Here is a 26,470-nt window from a genome sequence, read left to right as displayed (position 1 = left end):
ATCTCTGAAGATCTCTCCTGGTCCAAGAACACTGATGCTATTATAAAGAAAGCACATCAGTGCCTCTACTTCATGAGAAGATTACAGAGAGTCAGTTTGTCAAGGAGGACTCTCTCAAACTTCTACAGGTGCACAGTAGAGAGCATGCTGACCGGTTGCATCATGGATTGGTTCGGAAACTTGAGCGCCCTGGAGAGGAAAAGACTACAGAAAGTAGTAAATACTGCCCAGTCCATCATCGGCTCTGACCTCCCATCCATCGAGGGGATCAATCGCAGTCGCTGCCTCGAAAAGGCTGGCAGTATCATCAAGGACCCACACCATCCTGGCCACACACTCATCTCCCCGCTACCTTCAGGTAAAAGGTACAGGAGCCTGAAGACGGCAACAACCAGGTTCAGGAATGGCTACTTCCCCACAGCCATCAGGCTATTAAACTTGGCTCGGACAAATCTCTGAACATTACTAGCCCATTATCTGTTATTTGCGCTTTATCAGTTTATTTATTCATGTGTGTATATATTTATATAATGGTATATGAACACTGATCTGTTCTGTAGTCAAAGTCTACTATGTTCTGTTGTGCTGAAGCAAAGCAAGGATTTCATTGTCCTATCAGGAGCACATGACAATAAACTCTCTTGAATCTTGATATTCCTTCTCTCCAGAGATGCTGCCTGTCCTGCTGAATGACTACAACATTTTGTGTCTATCTTCGGATTAAACCAGCATCTGTAGTTCCTTCGTACATGTGCTGCCTAACACTATGACCGCCAACTCACAGCTTCTATGTCCTTGCAGTGCTCAACATTCAACACATGATGGCGCTGTGGCTGCGCACGGAGATGATAAAACAGCCCGATGACAATAAAGGCAAGGAAGAGACTCAGCTCCTGGTGCAGTGAACATTTCATCTTTCCCTGCTCTCATTTCTTTCTTGATTCTCCTCCCAAATGTAATGTGGCTTCTACTTTGCGTGCCAGTCCTTGCCAAGAGTTGTTATTGATGTTAAACACAACGTGCTGCAGTAACTCAGCGGGTCAGGCGGCAGCTCTGGAGGTATGGATGGGCAACGTTACGGGTGTCAGGGGTAATGGGAGAAGGCAGGAGAATGGGGTTAGGAGGAAATATAGAACATTGGTGCAGGAATAGGCCATTCGGCCCTTCGAGCCAGCACGGTGATCATGGGTGATCATCCAAAATCAGTATCCCGTTCCTGCTTCCTCCCCATTTCCCTTGATTCCATTAGGCCGGAGACATATATCGAACTCTCTCTTGAATACATCCAGTGCATTGACCTTCTGTAGCAGAGAATTCCACAGATTCACAACTCTATCCAAGAGATAGATCAGCCATGGTTGAATGAAGGAGTAGACCTGATAGGCTGAATGGCCTAATTCTGCTCCCATCTAATGATCTTATGATCAAGTGGTAAGTGGATACAAGTGTGGGGGGGGGGGCACAAGATTGATAGATAGGTAGACAAAGGCTAGAGTTAAAAAGGAGAAGAAAAGGTATCTGACATGGTGAGACAAGTGAACTGTGCAGCCAGCGGAAGAGATATAGGTGGAAGGAGATGGGTTGAAATCGCTGTTCTCCCATTATTTAATGTGACGTTCTGCTTCGGTTTTGACTGCTCACTGACTGACCCATAATCCTCCAGCGCTGTAACCTGCATTCACCATACAGAGCCAATACTAACATTGGCCCTTGACAGTCATTGTCATGTTTGCCCCTCCTTGGCCTTGATCTTCACTTACACCCACATATGGTCAAATCTTTATTTAACCTCCACATGAAGCCAAGACCCACATCTGATTAATTAATCCTAATTAATACCTTTTCACATTATTATGTTTTTTAGTTTAATGATACAACATGGAAACAAGCCCTTCGGTCCACTGAATCCACTTCGACCATCATTCACACTTGTTCTTTGTTATCCCACCTTCTCACTCACTCATTTTACACAGACCAATTAATTTACAAACCCGCACGTGTTTGGGATGTGGGAAGAAACCGGAGGAAGAAACCCGTGTGGTCGCAGGAAGAATGTGCAAACTCCACAAAGACAGCACCCATGGTCAGGATTGAATTTGGTCGAGTCTCTGGTGCTCTGAAGCAGCAGCTCCACCATCTGTGCAATTGTGTCTATTTTTCATAATAATTAGGAATTTGACGAAACAAGAAACTTTTCGAATTAGTCCTGCAATACATACTCTTCTTGCTCTACTAATGCCTATTTTGTCAGTGATTCTATAAATCAATTTCCTCACCAATCTGAGGAAGCAGCTTAAATTCACGTTTAAATCAATTTCCTTGGTTCTACTTTTATTAGGAACTGTCCTGTCCCCATCACCTTTCCTTTCAGTCTCACATTTATCACCTCAGTTATTCTATCCAAGTTTCCTTCCAGTCTCACAATGTTTGCTTACATTTCTCTCTTCCTAATTTTGCCTACCCAATTTACTAACATTTTTACTCCAACTTCTTTTCTTTATCCACCAACTTCTTAATTTCTCTTCAACTTCTCCCACTCATAATTCATTCCCTCTACATTCTCTTTTCCAATCTAAAAACACCATGCAGGCATTGGTCAGCTGATCTTTTCAGAGTTTTACCTGTTTGAACTATTACATGGACCTCAATATTTCATTTACAATAATTCCCCGATAATGAAGAGCTTGTTACATCCTAATGATGTTAAAATAACATAGCACACAAATCAATTAGAAGATGTTCTACCGCCGCCTTACAGCGCCAGAGACCTGGGTTCAATTCTGATTACAGATGCTGTCTGTACAGACTCTGCACTTTTTTCTCCTGGTGCTCCAGTAATCTCCCACACTCCAAAGACGTACAGGTTTGTAGGTTAATTGGCTTAAGTAAAGATTGCAAATTATCCCTAGTGTGTAGGTGCTTGATCACAGGGATCGCTGGCTGGCGTGCTCTCGGGGAACCAATTTCCGTGTTGACGAAATTTTGTGTTGTATCTCTTAACTAAAATACAGTTTGAAACCCGCTTCAGTTTTTTTTCCAAACACAAAGTGGTGGAGTAACTCAGTGGGTCAGGCAGTATCTGTGGATGGAAAGTGTATGCAGTTTTGGTCCCCTAATTTCAGGAAGGACATTCTTGCTATTGAGGGAGTGCAGCGTAGGTTTACACGGTTAATTTCCGAGATGGCGGGACCGTCATATGCTGAGAGAATGGAGCAGCTGGGCTTGTACACTTTGGAGTTTAGAAGGATGAGAGGAGATCTCATTGAAACATAAGATTGTTAAGGTCTTGGACACACTACAGGCAGGAAACATGTTCCCGATGTTGGGGGAGTCCAGAACCAGGGGCCACGGTTTAAGAATAAGGGGTAAGCCATTTAGAACGGAGACAAGGAAACACTTTTTCACACAGAGAGTGGTGAGTGTCGAATTCTCTGCCTCAGAGGGCGGTGGAGGCAGGTTCTCTGGATGCTTTCAAGAGAGAGCTAGATAGGACTCTTAAAAATAGCGGAGTCAGGGGATATGGGGAGAAGGCAGGAATGGGGTACTGATTGGGGATGATCAGCCATGATCACATTGAAGGACGGTGCTGGCTCAAAGGGCCAAATGGCCTACTCCTGCACATATTGTCTATTGTCTACTGAAAGGATGAGCAATATTTCTTTAAACTGAAGACGGGTCCTGACCAAAACATTATCTATCTGCTCTGTCCACATGTGCTGTCTGACCCGCTGAGTTACTCACACACTTTTGTGTTTGACTCAAGATTCTAGTCTCTTGGGTCCTCACTTTTTTATTTTTAAAACAGGTTGCATGTAAACGTTTGCTCTGACCTTGGGGTGCATGAGGGTTAGAAAAACCTTAAGTTTCTAAATGTTAAGAGGCACAGTCATATCAGACAGGAAAGGCAAATTAAAAAAAAAAGGAAATTGTATATTCCATCAAAACTATTCAGCCATTTTCTATGGTACAAACATATTCTCTCATTTTCTACACGGTGAGTATGTGCTCTACAATGTCCCTACTTTGTACCTCGATAAATGGGGCTTGCTCAATTTCAGAAGAGCCTATTAGATTGGCATTCCTTCCTTCTCTAGCCCAGGCCCTAGCCAGTCAGGAAGCTCTTCCTCAACAGGAGCCTGATAGTTATTGCAAGCCATTACTGCGTGGAAATTAAATACCTTTTTATTTTTATTACCAGAGGATAAGATTTAGGTCACAAGGAACTGCAGATGCTGGAGCAAAAAAAGTGCTGGAGTAGCTCAGCAGGTCAGGACACATTTCTGGAAGGAATAGAGTGTGAAGAAGGTTCCCGACCCGAAGCGCAATCTGTTCATTCCCTCCACGGGCTATGAGGAACTGCCAGAGAAAATAAGTGAACCCAAGACAGATGAGTCATGATCACATTAAATGCAGAGCCCACTCCTGCCCCTATTTTCCTATGAATTTCAGTTATTCTGACATTGTTTGTGCGTGATGGCCTAAATTATTTTACTACCATGTGGGGGGGAAATTATACTTCCGGACTAGGTATAAAGACAAAGACGTTTGAAGTAATTTATTGGCAATTTTACTGCCTCTTCAGGTATTTTAACTGTTAATGCATTACAGTAATGATGTGCAAATCAAGGCTGATTGCCTCGAGAAATATGCCTCTTAAGATCTTAACTGGTTTTGAAAATTCAGAATCACATCTACTTTGTGCATGAAAAATGTCTTTTTAGTCACTTACAAAAAATGTCAATGTTTTGTGTAAAACGACATTCAAGAGCCAACATTGACTGAAATGACCCGGGAACAAGAATTATACCAAAACATTATCCTCACTTCTTTTTCCATTGTCCCCGAGCATCTCCACATTTCATTCAAGATGTTATACGTCTGTTTCCTAATGCAGTACCAGACCATTTGGCAGTCATTTCTGAATTAACACTTGTATGGTCCAAATATGCATATGTATAATCCCACCATCAGCTCTCAACCCATGACTCAACCCAGGACCTCCCAGGTGACAAGAACAAGCTGGAGCCTTTTTGTGTTACTGAGGATTACTTTAGTAGATTAGTGATTCATAAAGTAACCCTATAAATCTGTAGGAATCAGGAGGTACTGTAAAATACTGCAAAATACGCTGCAATCATTAGGCAAGGAATACGCTCTAGTAATAGTCTTTATATTAACTAAAACATCAAGATATTTAAATGCATTTGTAAAATCGATTAAGCATTCTGTATACAATTCAAATCAGCAGACACTAAAGGCCTCGTCCCACTTACGTGTCCTTGGCACAGTTATTACGCGACCTCGTCGTCGCGTTGAGGCGCATGGGCATCGTGTGGCCGCGCGGGGCCGGTCCAACTGAGATGCGCGGAGGGGTATTGAGTTCTGAGTGGTATCGCGCGGCGCTCCGAAATTTTGTAGCGAACGAAATCTTTGCGTGACACCGGCCTGTCGCGTAACTGACTGCCAAAAGTGGGACAGGTCCAAGACCCTGGCGCGACGCAACGTCTCACCTCCAACAGCAGCAGACCAGGCAAACGATCGTCGAACTCGGCCTGTGGGTCACGGCCATTGTGGATTCTGATCCGCCCCCACTTCTAATCCCAGAGCGGGGCCAAGAAAATTGAAGATAGACACAAAATGCAGGAGTAACTCAGCGGGACCGGCAGCATCTCTGGAGAGAAGCAATAGATGACGTTTTGGGTCAAGAACCTTCTTTCAGACTGAAGAAGAGTCTCGACCCGAAACATCACCCATTCCTTCTCTCCAGAGATGCTGCCGGGCCCGCTGAGTTACTCCAGCATTTTGTGTCCATCTTCAAATGACATCAGGCGCTCGAAACAGCTGTGTGGGGGCATGAAGACTCGCGGGACCTTCGCGGGTCGCGTAATTAGCGTGCCAAGGACACGTAAGTGGGACAGGGGCTTAAGCCAGGACTACCATAGTGGTGGTCCTTCTATTCTTTCATACGAGGTATCTCCAGGGCACAATCCTACTCCATTTTATTTTGACAACAGCATCTTAAATATCTGAAGAAGGGTCTCGACCCAAAACATCACCCATTCCCTCTCCAGAGATGCTGCCTGTCCCGCTCAGTTACTCCAGCATTTTGTGTCTAACTTTGTAGAAGTTTAAACTAGACCTGGAAACTAGATAACACCATTATTAAATCTATAATTTAATTAAGCTGCTTAAATATAACCATAAATGCTATTGAATAAAAACTTTACCGAATTAAATTATTAAAAGCTGGCCTGTGATATGGCTCGGAACATTGTGCCTGTGGCCTGCCCTCTGTGGGAGGTTGTGGACAGTGTGTTTGAATCAATCTGTGGACCAGCTCAAATCCTCCAGCTCAGTCATTAAACTACAGTAAAATTCAGAGATACTCCAGTGCATAAGGGTGGGGTCCAAATCATTTGGTCCTCTAGGGTATAAACGTATTCTCAAAAGATTATGTTCTGGAGCAGTGCCAACAAGATAGGACCTGCGTAAGGGTGCATTGGGAGGCGGCAAGGCTCTAAATAAGGATGGGGATGTGGAGACCTATAATAATGATAAGTAGCCAAAAATAAACCAAACATGAAAAATCAAGAACCGGAGCCCTAAAAGCTAGTGATCCATACAGCGAGAGAGAGCCCTATTATAAATAAATCTGTCTGCACAAAATTTGCATGTACCGTTCACAATAAAAGAGGGGAGTTGAAAGAAATTTTGTATTGGAGGAATCAGACATGGCAACAATTATTGAAACAAGGCTGCAGAAAATCACAAATTAAACACTGCTAGATATAACGTATTTTGAAAAGATAAATTGAAAAAAATGGGGAGGTAGATTTAGTGGTGCTTATCATAACATGATGGCAATAGAAATAGGGGCATGGCTATTAAGGAAGACAAAAATGTTATCTTTTATCTTAATCCAAATGGATCCTAAAGAATTGATCACACTATCGGATGCACTCCACAGATCACAGTGAAGCAGGCATGGAGGAGGAAATATGTAGATATACCATGAAAATGATTAAAACAGACCAATAATCATGTAGGATTTCAACCACTGGATATTAAGTGCACACAGGAGATAGGTTAAAGAAGAAGGGTTTTGGGCCCGAAACGTTGCCTATTTCCTTCCCTCCATAAATGCTGCCTCACCCACTGAGTTTCTCCAGCACTTTTGTCTACCTTAGCTTAAAGGGAAAATAGACTGCAATTCCTAAATGAAAGCATGACTCCTTTAAACCCAGTATGCCAACACCCAACAAAGAAGGATTCACTATTGGATCAGGCAATGGGTTAGGAGCTCAACGAGATTAAAGATAAGACACAAAAAGCTGGAGTAACTCAGCGGGATAGGCAACATCTCTGGAGAGAAGGAATGGGTGATGTTTCGTGTCGGGTCTGAAGAAGGGTGTCAACCCGAAACGTCACCCATTCCTTCTCTCCGGAGATACTGTCTGTCCCGCTGAGTTACTCCAGCTTTTTGTATCTACCTTTGGTTCAAACCAGCATCTGCAGTTCCTTCATACACTCAACGAGATTAAACTCAGCTTTTGTTTCTACAGAGAAGATACGTCGCATTTCATCTCCAGGGATAGGTCAGTTAATCGATTGCAAGTCAGTCTCCCTCTGTAATATTGTCTGGATTTCCACCCACCCTGGTTCTCCGTTTTAACCAGCGCACACTGTTCCTGAACCTGGAGGTCATAGCTTTCAGACTCCTGTACCTTCTTCCCGATGGCAGGAGTGAAATGAAAGCGTGGTCAGGGTGGTGTGAACAAAGAATAGTTGTTAAATTCCAAATTACTAGTTTCTCAAGTTTACAATAGACAACATGGCAAAGCAACATGCTGTAATGTAAAGTTACTGGCAACAAATTGTAGGTTTTGTAATTTATGCATATCTATGCGCCAGAGGCGCATCGTTTATTTGAGGTCATAGTGATAAACATTGAACGTCAATGTAATTCCAACCATAACAGAGGGACCAATACCACTGTGACAGGATTGTTTCAGGATTTTAGATTAAACACCAGATGTCCAAGTTGATGGAAGTTATATTTGACTGCACTGTTGCTCCTATTCCTTTTCCTCCCACCCGGAGCATAGATAGGATTCCTCATATCCTTATTTCCTGTCCCATGGGCTTCACATTCAAGGGAATATCCTCAGATTTCAGCAAACATCGGCATGACGGTACCACTGGATACATAACCAACTCTCCCTTTCAACATTACAAATGAACTATTCCTTCCATGGCTCCCAGACTGACTGACAGGCGCAAAATATCACCCATTACTTCTCTCCAGAGATGCTGACTGCCCCGCTGAGATACTCCAGCATTTTGTGTCTATCTATCCGGTAGGGGCGCTGCCCTGTACGGCTGCCTGTCCTGCAGCTGTCCGTTTTCTTCACTTCTTTTTTATTATTTTTAGTGCGTTAAAGTGTGTAGTCGGGGGGTCTAATCTTTTTATGTGTGGGGGGTGGTGGGGGGAAAGGGGGAAACTGCTTTTCAAGTCTCTACCTGGTCGGAATGGCTGCCTTCCTCCGAGCAGCACCTTCGACCTGTCCTCGCGGCCTACCAGCGGGTCCTGGAGCGACGTTTTCTGAGGGGACCTGGCCAGAACCTCGGCTTTGGTGGCGGCGCAGCACTGGGGCGCTGTTGCGGAGCGGGCGATGCCTTGCCTGGGTCGCCGCGCTTGAACTCCAGTATGCTGGGACCGCCGATAAAAACATCGTGGAGCCGTGGTTCTGTGGAGCGGTCAGCTGCGGCGCTGAACTTTACATCTCGGAGCCTGGGATCTTTCGCCAAGATCGCCAGTGAGTGAAGCTTCGTTCAGCGCGGTCTATTGGCCTGGAGGCCGCGGTCTCCGGTAAGAGGGCGGCCGTTCCTGGCACCCCAAGCCGCTGAGGGTTCTACTGACACCAGAGTACCATCACCTGGCGAGAACGGCCGGGAACATCAGGCCCCGTAACGGCGACTGTGGAGGCCTCAATAGGCCTGACTCTGGGTGGACAAGAGGATGGGGACTGGACTTTGTGCCTTCCCCCACAGTGGGAACCTCTGTGGGGGGGATGTTTTATGTTTTAATGTTAAACTTCTTGAATGCTATGTTGTATTTTTATTAGTGTGCTGCAAGGACATCTGAATTTCCCCTAAATAAGGGGATTAATAAAGTAATAATCTAATCTAATCTAAACCAGCATCTGCAGTTCCTTCCTACACATACCTTTAAGCTCAACTGAATGGCAACTCCAAAACATATATGGTGTTCAATTCTAAATCGATAACTGATACTGGTCCTTAAACATTTCACTGACTAGATTAAAAAATTTAACTTCTCATAACAACTATTCAATTTTCCCTAGTGTCCATTTATTTTTGAAAGCATTCATTTCTTTCAAAAAAGTACTTAGCATGTCAAAAAGAAACTACACATTCCGTGTTCATTAATTTACTTATTTTTCAAACTTATTATGCAGAAATTAAAACTTATTATTTTGTGTCTTAAAGCAACACACTTACTAAAATTGGTGAAATGCTCAGGATCCCCTATCAGTAAGCATAGGGGCCCAGATAAAGGCAGTAACAAATATAGTAGTGTTTAAATATTTTTTTTAAATACAAAGGATATCTAAATACATCAATTAAAAACCCATAGGTTTCAATCTAACCATTTCAAAAGCAGAACTGTTGAAAGCAGAACTGGACTCCTATGTCCGATCTGTTTGGTCAAGACATGTCCATGGTGGACAACCCAATCAAAGTGCATGTCAACACACACCAACCAGCTTGTGGTACAAAACCAAGTAACTTCAATGTCTTGAAATAGGTTCACATGTCTTCAAATTATCACATTACGAGACACAGTGCACTCTAAGTAGCTATTGAGAGGAAATAATGCAAATGGCCAACTTACCAGTTTCAATTCCTAATAGTGAAAAATTCCAGGTCCAGCAAATGGTGAATTATGTCAGCACTCCAAAAATGTTGTAGCACCTGTGTGAAGTAAAATAAATGTGATAAATATGATTTACACTAAAGATTATAAAGATAATCCCAAATAGTTATTGTTTGCTTGATTAAAAGATACAGCACGGAAACAGGCCCATCAGCCCACTGAGTCCATGTTGACAACCGTTCACCCTAGTTCTATATTATCCCCCTTTCCATCCACTCCCTACACCCTCAGGGCAATTTGCAAAGAGCAATTAATCTATAAACCCGCACATCTTGGGATGTGGGAGGAAACCGGACCCCCGGCGAAAACCCAGACGGTCACAGGGAAAACGTGCAAACTCTACACAGACAGCACCCGAGGTCAGGATTGAACCTGGTTCTCTGGCGCTGTGAGGCAGCAGCTCTACCACTGTGCCAAAAACAATGAATCTCATCTATTACCAGTGCAATCAGTACCCATGGGATTATATTGCAGAAAATCACAGTGTGTTCATAATGGGAAAAAATCAAGGACGGAATATGGAGTTTAAAAAGAATACTGCCTAAAACTGCTCCCTAGACATAAACACATATAAGCTAGAGGGCAAAAGGAAAATAAACCTGAGCACATTTTTAACGCAATAGAAAATGAACCCATTATTGGTATAAAACAAATTTACTCTAATTAAGACATAAATTTCGTCCTGTGTTCTACTTTTATTCGTAATAATATTTTCAAATTTCAAACAGGTGAACAAAGAGTAGGGATTAACGGTTCCCTTTCAGAATGGCAGGCAGTGACTAGTGGGGTACTGCAAGGCTCGGTGCTGGAACCGCAGCTATTTACAATATACATCAATGATTTGGATGAAGGGATTCAAAGTAACATTAGCAAATTTGCAGATGACACAAAGCTGGGTGGCAGTGTGAACTGTGAGGAGGATGATATGAGCATGCAGGGTGACTTGGACAGGTTGGGGGAGTGGGCAGATGCATGGTAGATGAAGTTTAATGCGGATAAATGTGAGGTTATCCACTTTGGTAGCAAAAACAGGAAGGTAGATTACTATCTAAATGGCGTCAAGTTGCGAATATGGGAAGTTCAACGGGATCTGGGGGGTCCTTGTGCATCAGTCTATGAAAGTAAGCATGCAGGTACAGCAGGCAGTGAAGAAAACGAATGGCATGTTGGCCTTTATAACAAGAGGAATCGAATATAGGAGCAAAGAGGTCCTTCTGCAGTCGTACAGAGCCCTAGTGAGACCATACCTGGAGTATTGTGTGCAGTTTTGGTCCCCTAATTTGAGGAAGAATATTCTTGCTATTGAGGGAGTGCAGCTTAGGTTTACAAGGTTAATTTCCGGGATGGGGGGGGGGGGGGCTGTCATATGCTGAGAGAATGGAGTGGCTGGGCCTGTACACTCTGGAGTTTAGAAGGATGAGAGGAGATCTCATTGAAAGCATATAAGATTGTTACGGGCTTGGACACACTAGAGGCAAGAAACATGTTCCCGATGTTGGGGGAGTCCAGAACCAGGGGCCACAGTTTAAGAATAAGGAGTAAGCCATTTAGAACGGAGACGAGGAAACACTTTTTCTCACAGAGAGTGGTGAGTCTATGGAATTCTCTGCCTCAGAGGGCGGTGGAGGCAGGTTCTCTGGATGCTTTCAATAGAGAGCTGGATAGGGCTCTTAAAAATAGCGGTGTCAGGGGATATGGGGAGAAGACAGGAACGGGGTACGGATTGTGAATGATCAGCCATGATTACATTGAATGGCGGTGCTGGCTCGAAGGGCCGAATGGCCTACTCCTGCATCTATTGTCTATTGAACAGGAAGCATGGAAGAGTTGGGCTGTTGGTACCATTTCCAAGCTGTATGATTCTAAATCATGCAGTTCTACCGTGTTTGAATTTAAGCATCCGGAACGAAACATGTACTGAAGTTAAACTGGCAGTCTGCAGATACTTCCTGACTTTACTTCCTAAAATTGTTATTACATTTTTCAGATTTCCCCAGTATGAATGTTTTGTTCATAATGACAGTAGAATCCACTTTTACAAACACTGTCATCCTACTTCAAAAGATTACATGAAAGGTTTATCACCTACTCAGCCTGGGACATCGACCCCTCGTTTCCCTCTCGCCCAAGGGCCTATAAAGAACTACACTATCAAAACAACAAAAAAGGTTTTATCCAATGACCGGGATCAGTATAGACAGGTGTTTAATAGCTGGAATAATGGATCATGTTTCCATGCTGTCCTATTCTGCTCGGGTAAAGCTGTAGTAAAGGGCTTGCATGGGTATACAAGTTTATAGAGTTAGGTATCATCTTATACAGCAGGACATGGGTGAACCATGGGTGAGCTGGTGAACCCTACACATGCATTCCACCATGGCACGCTATCCATGTTGAGAGGATGTCACCTTCATAAAGGTTTAACCTGAACATGTCAAGGTCAGTTGGATAAAAATATATTGAGAAGGCTCAATCAGGAGTTTAATAGCCAACCTACTCAAACATATATCAGCTAGCGATAAAGTTCCCAGAAAATTAAATTCAGCAACTATTAATGGATATGTTCCCTCTGTTATCAAGCTTCTGAACCGTCATTCCACAAGCTATGGCATTGTCTGATTCACCTCCACAATTGGACTTTGTCTCTGAAAATGTTGCACTACTACAATGCTGTGAACTATATTTCTTCACTATGTATCTTTCCCTTTGTTCTACCTATTGTACTTGAGTTGGCTTGATTATTATTATCTGATTTGATTGGACAGCATGCAAAATAAGGCTTCTCGCTGTATCTTGGTATACTTGACAATAATAAACTTAAACTTGACCTGGGTACGGAGTGCGCAGAGTGCGCATGTTCCCACTGTGAACACGTGCGTTTGCTCAACGTGCTTCAGTTTCTTCTCACGTCCCAAAGACGTGCGGGTTTGTAGGTTAATTGCCCTCTTCAAAGTTGCCCCTAATATGTAGGGAGTGGTTGAGAAAGTGGGATAACATCGAACAAGTGTGAACGGATGATTGATGGTCAGAGTGGACTCGGTGGGTTGAGAGGCCCGTTTCCATTCTGTATCTCTATACTATACTAAATGTAACACTTTATAACCGTTGCTGAGTGTGGTCCACAAATTAATAAATGTTCCACTTATTCTTCTTATCGAGTCCACACACAAGATTAGAAGTTGTTCAGCCAGAGCTTCTCGGCATCTGCATAAAATGCTGTCTGTCTTGTTGCTTCTTGTGCGTTACGGTGGAAAGATTGGTGGAAACAGGGCTGCGACGTGAACGCTCTTTCCTTGACCCCAATGTTCCACTTGATAGAAAGAGTCAAGGACAGAAGCCTGAGCAGGTTGATGAAGAACAGAACGCGCAAGAAGTATGTATCGTAAATAGGGAGGGGGATGGCAGATACAGAGACCTCCACATGGCTATAACCAGGTGTTCATAGCAGGAATTTGCCAGGGAGGTCTCTAAAATGACATCAAATGCCTGTGTTGATGGTAAATAATTGTGCTAGTTTCTGTCAGCTGAGGGAAGTGTACACGAAGGCTTCTCTCCTTCCGTGGCCTAGGAAGCAATAAACAGAAAACTGCGAGACATGGCATATTAGCAGCAATGCTTAGCAACCGTGGCCCTGAGCTCCATGAGCAAAACAATCAAGGCACACATGGTTGTATTTGAAATTGTAATGAAACACAAATCTCAGCATGAAGAAACATGCTGAACTGGCCCTTCCAAAAAACATGGTTTCAGGAGAATCGGGGCTAGTAAAGCTTAGTTGGGCCAAAGGCCCTGTATCCATGCTGTATCTCTAAACTAAACTACTGATTTTCCACGTCAGTGCAAAGGTTTTGCACTGTACCTCGGTACACGTGACAATAAACTAAACTGAACGTAATGCTGTACATTGCACTCCTGTTTACATTATTTGGAGAGAAGGGATGGGTGACGGTTCGACTTGAGAACCTTCCTCAGACCCGAAATGTCACCCATTTCTTCTCTCCAGAGATGCTCCAGCATTTTGTATCTACCTTCGATTTAAACCAGCATCTGCAGTTCTTTCCTATACATTAGATGGACCTCTACCATAAAATGTATGGAGAACAACCTCTTCCACAAAAATGAGATTAATTTTCCAACAGCACTAAGATGTCGTGAAAAATGCTAAATTGTTGTCAAGTTTTGACAGCACCATAATATTCAGAGTTTTGTGAATACATTTCTTGCCAGATGTCTCCATTGGTTTGTATTTTAGGGCTATCAATTTGACTCAATATCTCATCTCATGAAGGCATATCGCAGTGCAGTTTTGAAATCAAAGATTTAGATCTTTGACATCCAAAATCATTTCCCTCAATTTCCAAATCTGCAACACCAGCTGGTTGAAATGGACGTGAAATCTCTTGGTTAAGAGACTGCTGTCGTTCCAATTTCTTTGGAAGACAAGATTCAATAGTCATAGTATAATTCCATACGGTATTGGCACCAGGTATAGAAAATGCTCCACACCATAGATGCAAACTAGAATTCCTTTCCAAAAAGGCTCAAAATCTAAAATCAGAATCTCAACATTGGTGGCTGGCACTTAGCCTTTCATATTTTGGAAGATCTTCAACTTCCAACTTTGCTCGGAGCTATTGTCCCTAGTAAAGTTAGGCAGATTTTATAGAGGAAAAAAATATCAAGATGCTTTTAATAAGCAATCCCAAACTACATCTGATTCAGAACTGAAATAATAGTTTAAATCCTAAAAATAAAAACTCTGAAACTCTTATCGTAATTGAGAAGATCAATGCTGGTAACAAAACATTGAAAGCTGTCCTGTTGCTTCAGGGTGCCAATAAAAAGGGCAAATTCATGACCATGATGGTGAGCTCAACAAATGAGGGAAATGGCGGATACAACATAATATGGGAAAATGCATGGTCCATGAGGATATCTGTTTAAAAGCACAGAAATTACGGCTCTAATGAACTGTTCAGGCTATTCAAACAACAGACGTTAGGATGCATTTGGCAAGTGCTGACAAGAGAAGTCATTTAAAACGATACTTGGCCCTAACACAACCACTGTGCAGTCTTCCTTTGAAGAGTAAAATGATAGAAAACAGAACATAAGGAAATGTTTGTAAAACTGTAGAATAATATCCCTGGCATTGGAGGAGACGGGATATAGCGGAAAGAGGATGTAATGGAAAAGTATGTTATGAAAGGGTTTGGATAAATTAGATCCATACAACTTCTCTTGATGTGCATAGATTTTAAGCACGAGATATCATGTTTGTTCTGAGCAGTGGTGAAATAGAATTAGGAAGAGTAAACAGAAGGCTGCCACTCACAGTGTGACGCAACCTGTCCAGCATTAGCTTATCCAGGGTGGTGGATTCACAATGTTCTGTTAACATGCTCATTTAATTTTGGACTTTTGGAACTGCTAATCTTTCCTTGTCTATTCTCTCAATTTCCCTTTATACTTGTTTGAACTTTATCTTATCATGATCCTAACTATTTCCTTAAACATATTTCCATTACCTCACCAATATAATCGTTTAAGTAGTCCAACATTTTCCAGCATTTTTTCTCATTGAGGAAAGAAATAGTGTGCACATCAATCCAATTTCAATAATTATTTAATCCTCCCACCCTAGCTTTCCTTTCTTCCCACAATGCTGCTAAAAGGATTACATTGGTTATGCAAAAACAAAATTAAACTATCTTTTCTCTTTATTGTTGTTGATATTGAGTAAACTTTGTTTTCCTGCACTCAGCTCCATTTCAGCCCATCATTTGGATAACTGAAGGCAAATAGTTTGATAAGCACAATTAATGTGAGACAAATCACACAAAAGCCACTGCAAATTCTTAAAGCAAATTTATACAAACAAGTACAATGATCTAAAGACCCCAGTAATCTGGCATCTTCTTGACTTTGATGGTGCCAGATAAGCACGCTTTTTCTTGCTTACTGGCTATTACTTTCATTATATACCAACACACTTGTCCCCCTTGCTTGTCTAGGTGTTGCTGTAGAACATGTATTGCACTGAACCACGTGGATTTAAAGGGGAGCAGGGGATGGGATTCCCAAAAAATGTAAAGGGAATGCAAAACAGGGCCTCAATGAGTTTAAAAGTCAGAAAGACAAGCACTAGGCCTCAAGGTGTCATTTTGCAACAGTGGTAGCATCACCAGTCCAGACCGACCCCAGCAACTCCAACCTAGTGCTGCTGCCAGGTTTACGAGCCTTTCTGGCCACATTAGTCTAACAGTTTTAACAACTCTGAACTTCAAAGGTACAAGATGGCACTTGAAACGTGGTGATTCTTGCATACAGCCTCAGGTGTAATCTACTATTCTTATACTCATTGTAGTCAAGCATGATTATGCTTACGTATAGTAAGATTTTTTTATGAATTGTATGCAAAAAATAGAATTTCCCTGTATACAGTATAAAATGTATAAAACACCCTTTAATAATGACAATGTGCACTTTAACCACATGTGATTTTTTTTCTATTACAAATCTCAAATTGTGGAGTACAGAGGCAAATAAATAAATGATGGGTGTTTGTCCCAAACATTATGGAGGGTACTGTATCATGAGCAGGCAGATGAGGCTAGATTAACTTGGCATCATGTTGGTAGGCACGGACATATAGAGCCAAAGGGCCTGTTCCTGTGCTGTACCTTTCCATGTTCTATTTCACATATACAGCTGTATCTTTCATTACTACGGTTTATTTGATCCTATTGAAATTAAGTGCAAGCAAAGAACATCAAAATAGCTCATATTTTCTTTCATAAAATTAAATGTTTTTGCAATTTCTCTGAAGTTGGGACATTGCTTCATTTCGTTTGTGTCTTTAATATTGTTTGACATCAAATTATCTGTAATTCCAAATTACTTTTGTTCGTCCCTAATAGAATGAGATGGTAATTAGATGAAGGGAGATTAGAATACTTGAAAATGAACAGATTTTAATTCAAAGATATAGATTTCAGTTCCAAATATCCTAAAGTAAGCAAACTCTACCTCAAAGGGTTTATGAAATATATTCAATTTCAGAACTATACATGAAATGCAACATAGGATGATATTCATTGTTATTTTCAGAATAATGGCCGTGCCATTCAATGAAACACGTGTACAAAGGCAGCAAATGTTAAAAACTAAAAACACTAAATGCATTGAAATAACGTTGTTTATGCAAAGTCCGTGTTATCACAAGATCAAATTCACAGAGTACAAGATTTCAGGATATAATTATCAAACACATTAATAACACACATTGAAGCACACAGGGCAGCATGGTGGCGCAGTGGTAGAGTTGCTGCCTTACAGTGCTCGCAGCGCCAGTGACCCGGGTTTGATCCCTACTATGGGTGCTGTCTGTACGGAGTTTGTACATTCTCCCGTGACCGCGTGGGTTTTCACCGAGATCTTCGGCTTCCTCACACACTCCAAAGGCGTACAGGTTTGGAGGTTAACTGGCTTGATACAAGTGTAAATTGACCCTAGTGTGTGCACGATAGCGTTAATGTGCGGGGATCGCTGCTCGATGCGGACTCCATGGGCCGATGGGCCTGTTTCCATGCAGTATCTCTAAACTAAACATTCTCGACCCAAAAAGTCACACATTCCTTCTCTCCAGAGATGCTGCCTGTCCCGCTAAGTTGCTCCAGCATTTTGTCTATCTTTAAACTAAACATTGTTTGGAGATCTTGATTTAATCAAAATAAATCACACTATGAAGCTATAGATAGCTGTAACAATTATCCGCAATAAAGTTTGCAACTATGATTTTTATTTATTCAGTTTGTAACATTTGAGTAACAACAGCATTTATTATTATTCATCCACAAATGCTCTTGAGGTGATAATAAATTGTCTCGGTAAGTGGCCCATGAAAAAGTCAAGGAGCATTTTACCACCATCTTGACGCAAATGAGTCCACAGACTCGCTGCTCACAGAACAATCGTGTTAGGAAGGGAGTTCCAGATTTTAGACCTCACAATGTTGAAGGAACTGTGATATGTTTTCAAGTCATGGTGTGTGCACAATTTGAAAGAGGAACATGCAATCTCGTTACCGTACAGCTAATAGCTTTGTCCTTGGTAGTAGAGGGCATGGTTTTGGAAACGCTGTCAGAGTTGATTTTAAAATATAAACTCTAAAGCAGTGTTTCTCAACCGGGGTTCCCCGGAACTCTAGGGTTCCGCGAGAGTTCACTAGGGGTTGCGAGAGAAATAGCGATAAATAGGCTAATCATATGTAAATGCATTTTTGAGTCATTTTTGTGTTTAATTTCACATTCGTAACTTTAATACACACGTACGGCATGTTTAGCGACATTTATTAAGCATATTTAGCGACGTCATATTTAGCGATGTCTATACGGCGCCAGTGTGAAACGGCCTTTAGTGGTCAGTGGACAGAACCTGTACGTGACAGATTTGTGTATCATCAAGTGACTCACTCGAGTACAGACGCATGCACGGTCTCCATTCTGTCTGTGCTTCCTGGCGTGCATTCACCCATGTTATTTAGTAATTTTTACACATCATTTAGGGATGTTATATGAATTATGTTTATTTTTGTTAATTTATCAAAAGGTTATTTATGGTTTTTTTTGTTAGTTTAAGAAAAGTTTTTGTTCTCTCTCTCTCTCTCTCTCTCTACTCCTCCTCCAAGGTTAGTTCTTCTGTTTGCCTTTATTTGCTTCAGTTTTGAACAAGGAGTTTGATTTCAGTTTGTTTTTGCATTGTCAATAAACTTGAGCAAACTAAGTTATTTTTTTGCTTAAACCAGTTATCAGAAAAATATATTATGTTTGCCTTATGAAGTTTATGAAAGAGAAAGAGATTAATAAAGATATATAATAATTTTTATGTAGGGGTTCCCTGAGACATTACTTCAAGGGTTCCACAAGGGTAAAAAGGTTGCGAAGCGCTCCTCAAGAGGCTACTCATAAACATTAAGGTCAGCTCGGTGGCACATGGGTAGTTGCTGCCTTACAGTGCCAGAGCCCAGGTTCAATCCCAACTACAGGTGCTGTCTGTATGGAGCTTGTAAATTCTCCCCGTGACCGCATGGATTTTCTCCGGGTACTCCAGTTTCCTCCCACATTCCAAAGGCGTGCAGGTTTGTAGGTTAATTGGTTTCGGTGAAATTGTAAGTTGTCCCTAGTGTGTAGGATAGTGCTAACATGCGGAGATATGATGTCATCTGCTTCAGAACCATTATGAAACCCGCAAAATGCACTCCAATTAGGACACTAAATAGCTTCCATCTTTGTCTCCAAAAAATCCTGGGAGTCACTTTAAATCAATAGACAATCGATAAACTACTTGAAAGAGCTAGCCTATAGTCAAACTGACTGTGCTGTATGCTCAGTCTTGGATGAGGCATGACTGCATGGCTCCATGGCTAACTCAAGAACTTCACAAAATAGAGAACTTACAGAGGCATAATCATGGAGTCATACAGCACAGAAACAGATCCTTCAGCCCAACTAGTCCATGCATGCCGACCAAGGTGCACCATCTACACTAGTCCCACCTGGCTGCATTTGGCCCATATCCCACTAAACCTTTCCTATCCAAGTGCTTGCTAAATGTCTTTTAAATGCTGTTATCGTACCTGCCTCAACTACATCCTCTGCCAACTCATTCCATATTACCCCGCCAAGTTCTGATTAATTCTGCCAGAAAGATTATACAAGGTTTTAAGATTGAGGGTTGTGTTTACAGGCCAGTTATGCTGCTGCAAGTACACATTTTATTTTTCTGTTGTTGGCACATATTACAATTAAAACACTCTTGACTTGAAGATGCAAGAAATTCAGGAATCTCGCTGACAAGCATGCAAGAACCAGTGAGTGGACGTTAGCCCAAGTGATTACAGGGATCAAGGATAGTCACTTGAAAGTCCAAAACCAGGTGCATAAGAAAGTCATGGAGCATTTTACAACCATCTTAAAGCAAATGAGTCTGGTAACATTTGCTGCTCATGAAACATTGTGGTAACATTTGCTGCTCATGAAAAGGGCTCTCCTGCCCTTCTGCCAAAAGCTGCTGACTGATCAACACCGTCATATTTTCTACCAAGGGAGCTGCCATGGGGCCACGTATTGTCTGGTTAGCAAGGCCATGATCTAAGCATTATATCAGGGGTTGGATTTGTTTGGAATCAGCCATTCCCTATGACCCATCAATCACACTTTTCAAAGATTCATGAACTTATCAACTATTACTGAAAGTAGACAAAAATGCTAGAGAACTCAGCGGGTGAGGCAGCATCTATGGAATGAAGGAAATAGGCGACGTTTCGGGTCGAGACCTTTCTTCAGACTGGTGGGGGTGGGGGGTTGGGAAGAAGAAAGGAAGAGGCGGAGACAGCGGGCTGTGGGAGAGCTGGGAAGGGGAGGGGAAGAAGGAGAAAGCAGGGACTACCTAAAATTGGAGAAGTCAATGTTCATACCGCTGGGGTGTAAACTGCCCAAGCGAAATATGAAGTGCTGCTCCTCCAATTTACGGTGGGCCTCACTCTGGCCATGGAGGAAGCCCAGGACAGAAAGGTCGGATTCTGAACTATTACCGATATCTCCAGTCTGGCGAGAGGTTAGAAAGACCATCAAACAGCAGAAAATCTGTAAGATCTCTGGAGCAAAACAAAAGAGCACAGCAGAGCAGTACTCCTGGCCCAGCTCTGGCCTCATCTGGGAACAAGATACATGCCAAAAGATGCTCAGAGACATTGCAGGCTTCCAATAGTGGCAATTAATAGTGCCATCAATAAACTATTACACAAATCATCCTTAACTGCCTACGACCCCCACCCAACAGCCAATGGGTAAAGTGTTGGGAAGAACTGCAGATGCTTGTTTAAACCGAAGACCGACACAAAAGGCTGGAGTAACTCACCACGTCAGGCAGCATCTCTGGAAAAAAGTAACGTCACCGTTTCCTTTTCTCCAGTGATGCTGCCTAACCTGCTGAGTTACTCCAGCCTTTTATGTCTGTCATAGACAAAGGGTATTAATGGATGTGATCTACAACAAACAATAAATCCAAACAAAATGTAAGCAGCAGCATCAAACATTGTATATGGACTTTTTAGACATTACAATCAAAACAAGAGTATAAATATCCAGTCCCTCACACCCAATCTGTCATTCCATGGGATATCTTTCACATAATTCATCACTGCCTTGAAACTATTCAGCAGCCTTCAATGGACACCACAGCCAATAAAATTCTTAACTGCATCGCGATCATCCAATAATAAGATACCAATATTTTCTCTATTACTGATATGTTACATTTCTCACAACACAGGAGACCACTCAGCTCACTGTCAATGTCAACTCAGAGCAAAGTCATCAATCCCTTCAACCCCCTCCATCTTTTCACTGCAACCCATTTCTTCTCACATGACCACCAATTCTGTTCCTATTCTACGGCACAGTGCTGATAATTTACAATAACAAATTAACCTATCAAGCAATATCATGCGAACTTCACACACAGAGCATCGAGGTCAGGACTGAACCTGGGTCACTGAAGCTCTCACATCCCAACATTCGCACTGTGTGGCCTGTCTGGTTAACATCCTATCGTTTCCTGCTTTCCCTCCCCCTCCTTTTGTGAAAAGTGAGTATATATATATATATATATATATATATATATATATATATATACACACACACACTAGTTTCCCACCATTGTGGAACCAATGTTACTGTCCTTCCAGATGAGACAGAGGTTCATGTGCACCTCCTTTAACCACATCCACTACATCCAGTGTTCCTGGTGTGGCCTCCTGCACATTGGTGAGACCAAGCATAGACCCGGCGATGGTTTTGTCCTTGCCCTTGGTCCACCATGTCCTGCTGGATCTCCCGGTTGTTAACCATTTTAAATCCTCTTCCCATTCCCACAATTACCTTTGTCCTGGACCTCCTCCATTGCCAGAGTGAGGCCACAAGCAAACTGGAAGAACACCGCTCATAATCTGCTTGGGTAGCTTACAACCCAATGATATGAACACTGAATTCTCCTATTTAAAATAATTATAAAACCCTCCCCCTCATCTTTCTTCCCCCACAACCCACCCACCCTCCATTTCCCTGTGCTCCACCTGAACTCGCACTTATTCCACCCCTCCCCTTCCACCTCCATTCCATCCTCTAATTGCACAATTTGCAGTTAATTGTTTCTATCATGTTATTCCCACATTAAGCTAAAATTAAATGCCACAGAATTGCAGGTGAAACACATCATCCCCATCCCTAAGGGACTAAGAATGCAGAGGAGGAGGAGGAGAATTAGAATTGGATATTAATAAACCGAAGAAAGGTGCATTTTTTGAGCATTCAGCAAAGATTACGGAAATTTTTAATTCTAGCATTTATATCAATACTATTTCTATATTTAAACACATCATTCTTTTTTCAAGTCCCTAATGTTTAACCACTGTATTATAAAAAGAATCACTGTGTTTCTACATTTGCTTCTTGAAAGATAAAGCCAACCTACCAAGTTAATGCAAATTCTATGAATTGATGCTTTAGTTTTTTTTTGGATGAATCTCATTAATCTCTCTCACAAATTAATTTACAGCATCTGAAGACATGGGGCTTTCAAATTAGGTTATCCTTTAATAGATTCTTGGTTACATAACCAAACTGAAACATCAGCTTCCACCAGAAGTAAATGCAACAATATTCACTGGGGCTTTTAGGTTACTTATTGTTTGCCCTGTGGCATAGATTTTCCAAGCAGTTCGAGTTCTTTTAAAAAAAAAGAAATAGAGTATCAAATTGAAATTGAAATAGAGTATCAAAAGTCATGTTATGCAACACTAGTATCATGCATTGAGCGAACTGTGTGTTCTGCGAGCATATTTTCAAAAAACATAATATGCAAGCAACAAGACTGGAAATTCAACACACATGCATGAAAGGTATATGGACAGGTAGTTGGTTGGATATGGCTAGGAGACTACATTCAGAAAGTATTCAGACCCCTTCACCAATTCCACATTTTGTTGCGTTACAGCCTTATTCTAAAATGGATTAGATTCTTTTTTTTTAAATTATCAATCTACACTTAATACCCCATAATAAAAAAGCGAAAACGGGTGTTTAGAAATTTTTGCAAAGTAATTAAAAATAAATAACTGAAATCACATTTGCATAAGTATTCAGACCATTTACTCAGTACTTTGTTGAGGCACCTTTGGCAGCGATTACAGCCTCAAGTCTTCTTGGGTAGGACGCTACAAGCTTGGCATACCTGTATTTGGGTAATTTCGCCCATTCTTCTCTGCATATACTCTCAAGCTCTGTCAGGTTAGATGGGGAGCACAGCGATTTTCAGGTCCCTCCAGAGATGTTCGATCAGGTTCAAGTCCAGGCTCAGTTTTGCTTAGTTTTGCTGGGCGGCCAGCTCTATGAAGAGTCCTGGTGGTTCCAAAGTTCTTCCATTTAAGAATGACGGAGGCCACCGTGCTCTTCGGGACCTGCAATGCTGCAGAAATTGTTTAATACCCTTCCCCAGATCTGTGTCTCAACACAATCCTGTCTCGGAGGTCTACGGACAATTCCTTCGTCTGCATGGCTTGGATTTTGCTCTGTCATACACTGTCAACTGTGGGACCTTATATAGACAGGTGTGTGCCTTTCCAAATCATGTCCAATCCATTTAATTTACCACTGGTGGACTCCAATCAAGTTGTAGAAACATCTCAAGGATAATCAATGGAATCAGGATGAACCAAGCTCAATTTTGAGCACCGTAGCAAACCATCTGAATACTTATGTAAATGTGATATTTCAGTTATTTCTTTTTAATCACTTTGCAAAAATTTCTAAACACCTGTTTTCGCTTCTGCATTCCGGGGTATTGTGTGTAGATTAGTGATAAAAAATAAATTGAATCCAAGTTAAAATAAGGCTGTAATGTAACAAAATGTGGAAAAAGTGAAGGGGTCTGAATACTTTCTGAATGCACTGTAGTCCTAATACAGGTGCACAACCTTTTATCCGGTGTTCCAGAAACCGAAAAGCTCCGAAAACCGGCCATTTTTTCCAGATGTCGTCTGCGCACCAAAGCTCGCGTTTGGCGCCAAACCTGACCCAAAACGACCCACGGTCAACCCAGGTCTGTACTACTGTAGCGGCTGCCTCCTCCCTGGAGACCGGGAGACGCTTAAACATCTGTAAATCATTGCTTAAATGTTAGACAGTTAGTTTGGGGGGCTTTTATGTGAAGGGGGGTGAAGGGGTAAACTTTAATTCTTAGTCCCCTACCTGGTCGGAGAGGCGGGGACCGGTCAATGCCTTACCGGGTCGCCGTGCAGTAAGCTCCGCAGCGCTGTGGCCGGTGGGGCCGCGGGCGGCGCCGGTTGTAGCTCCGACCCCGGCAACTCTACCCCTGGCTGCGAGGCGCTCCAAATCCAGCGCGGCCCGCGGCCGGACGCTCCAGCGCCGCGAATGTCGGGAGTCGGCGGCGTCGCAGCGCTGGGATACCAGCGGGGTGCGGGCAATGCCTTACCGGGTCGCCGTGCGGCAAGCTCCGGAGCGCTGTGGCCGCCGACACACAACATCGCGGAGCGTCGCTGGATTTGGAGCCGCACAGCCAGGGGTAGAGTTGCCGGGGTCGGAGCTCCAACCGGCGCCGCCCGCGGCCGGACGGAGCCCCCAGCTCCGCGGCTCCAAATCCAGCGACGCTCCGCGAATGTTGGGAGAAGGCGGCCACAGCGCTCCGGAGCTTGCCGCACGGCGACCCGGTAAGGCATTGCCCGCTCCCCGCTGGTATCCCAGTGCTGCGACGCCGCCGACTCCCGACATTCTCGGAGCTGGGACGTCCGGCCGCGGGCCGCGCTGGATTTGGAGCGCCTCGCAGCCAGGGGTAGAGTTGCCGGGGTCGGAGCTACAACCGGCGCCGCCCGCGGCCGGACGGAGCCCCCAGCTCCGCGAGGTTGGGAGTCGCCGACCAGGTGGGTAGGGGACTAAGAATTAAAGTTTCCCCCTTCACCCCTACACCACCACCACCACATAAAATCCCTCCAAACTAACTGACTAACATTTATGCAATGATTCTCCCGGTCTCCGGGGAGGAGGCAGCTGCTCCAGACTTTTCAAGCCGCCCGCGCTACCTACCTAATCTACGCTAAAAATCTTCCATTCTGAAATCCGAAAATGTCCGAAATCCGACAAGTGTCTGGTCCCAAGGCTTTCGGATAAAAGGTTGTGCACCTGTACAGGCAAATGGGATTAGCATAGATAAGCATCATGGTTGGCATTGATGAATAGGATGCAAGGCTCTTTTTCTGTGCTGATGTTTCTGTGATTCTATGAACTGTTCAATCGCCATAACAAACACATTAGTGAGACTCCTTTGAGGAGTCAGGTTTTCGTGTGTTGGGGGGGGGGGGGGGGGGGGGGGGGGGGGGGGGGGAGGCAGGGCTGATAAAGGGGGGAAGGAGAGAGTTGCACACATCAAGTTTTCTCTGTGATCACGACAGTGCATTAGGAGGATGAGTGAAGATCAAATTGGCATCAAATCAGTTCTGCGCATTTCCGGCATACATTTTAAACAATACAATTCAAGTTAAAGATTGACGGCAATTATGTTGTAATTCTTCTGGACATGAATTCCATGGTATTAAAATGGTGCTGGAGTGTGGTGACATTTTGTTAGCACCTATGTAGAATAATCATAAGTACACCCATCTTAAACTAAGAAACACGGCATAAATCGATCCGTCATTGAAATAATTTAGTGATTCTATGATACAATATACAATATTTATTCATTGTCATTTGAACCTCAATGAGGCTCAAATGAAACTCTGTTTCCACAGCCATACAAAAAGAAACAATTTCTACAAGACACACAGACAATTCAATTCACACAAACATCCATCACAGTGAATCTCCTCCTCACTGTGATGGAAGGCAAAGTCTTTTCTCTCCCGTGTTCCATTTTTTTCTCCCGATTTTAAAGCCCCCAGGTGGGCGATGTTAAGACCCATGGCCGTTAAGGCTGCGCCGGGTGATGTACAGCCCCACTGCAGGTCTTAATGTCGCAATGGGGAGCCCCCGGCGGGCGTTGGCAAGTCCCGCAGCCATTTAAGCCTCGCCGGGCGATGTACGGCCCCGCTCCGGGTCGTTCCAACCCCGCGACACGGGCGGGAGAAGTTGCGTTGTGGAGCTCTGAAAAGCGGTCTCCCACCAGGGACTCGTGAGCTTCCGATGTCCCATCCACCGGACCTGCAGCTGGAGCCTCCGATCTCCGGAGTCGGGCCGCAGCAGTGCGTCACCACAGCTCTCCACGCTCCGAGGCTGGCCAGCCCCACGATGGTGAGTAGTCCCTTCTACCTCTAAAGGGAATTTGCCCTTATTGGCAAGACTGCAGTCTACAATCCCCCCCAAGCAGACATATGGCTAGCATTAGAACAGCCACATGAGGTGGTCAAGAAACACCAGAAGGTGCATCATTACGACTTCG

The 26,470-nt window shown here is 43.1% G+C and overlaps 1 protein-coding gene across 1 annotated transcript in view; it reads right to left on the bottom strand.

Moving 5' to 3' along the window:
• tbl1xr1a (TBL1X/Y related 1a) overlaps positions 1 to 26,470 on the bottom strand; it is a 98,445-nt gene that overhangs the window by 46,897 nt on the left and 25,078 nt on the right. The window contains exon 2 of the mRNA XM_055646257.1: positions 9,917 to 9,996. The gene's annotated coding sequence lies outside the window, so the exon portion shown is untranslated. The remainder of the gene's footprint in view (positions 1 to 9,916; positions 9,997 to 26,470) is intronic.

This window comes from Leucoraja erinacea, chromosome 14 (genome assembly GCF_028641065.1).
Source record: "Leucoraja erinacea ecotype New England chromosome 14, Leri_hhj_1, whole genome shotgun sequence".
NCBI classification, from domain to species: domain Eukaryota; kingdom Metazoa; phylum Chordata; class Chondrichthyes; order Rajiformes; family Rajidae; genus Leucoraja; species Leucoraja erinaceus.
Note: the sequence above shows the minus strand (reverse complement) of the source record. Positions and strands in the feature narration are given on the sequence as shown.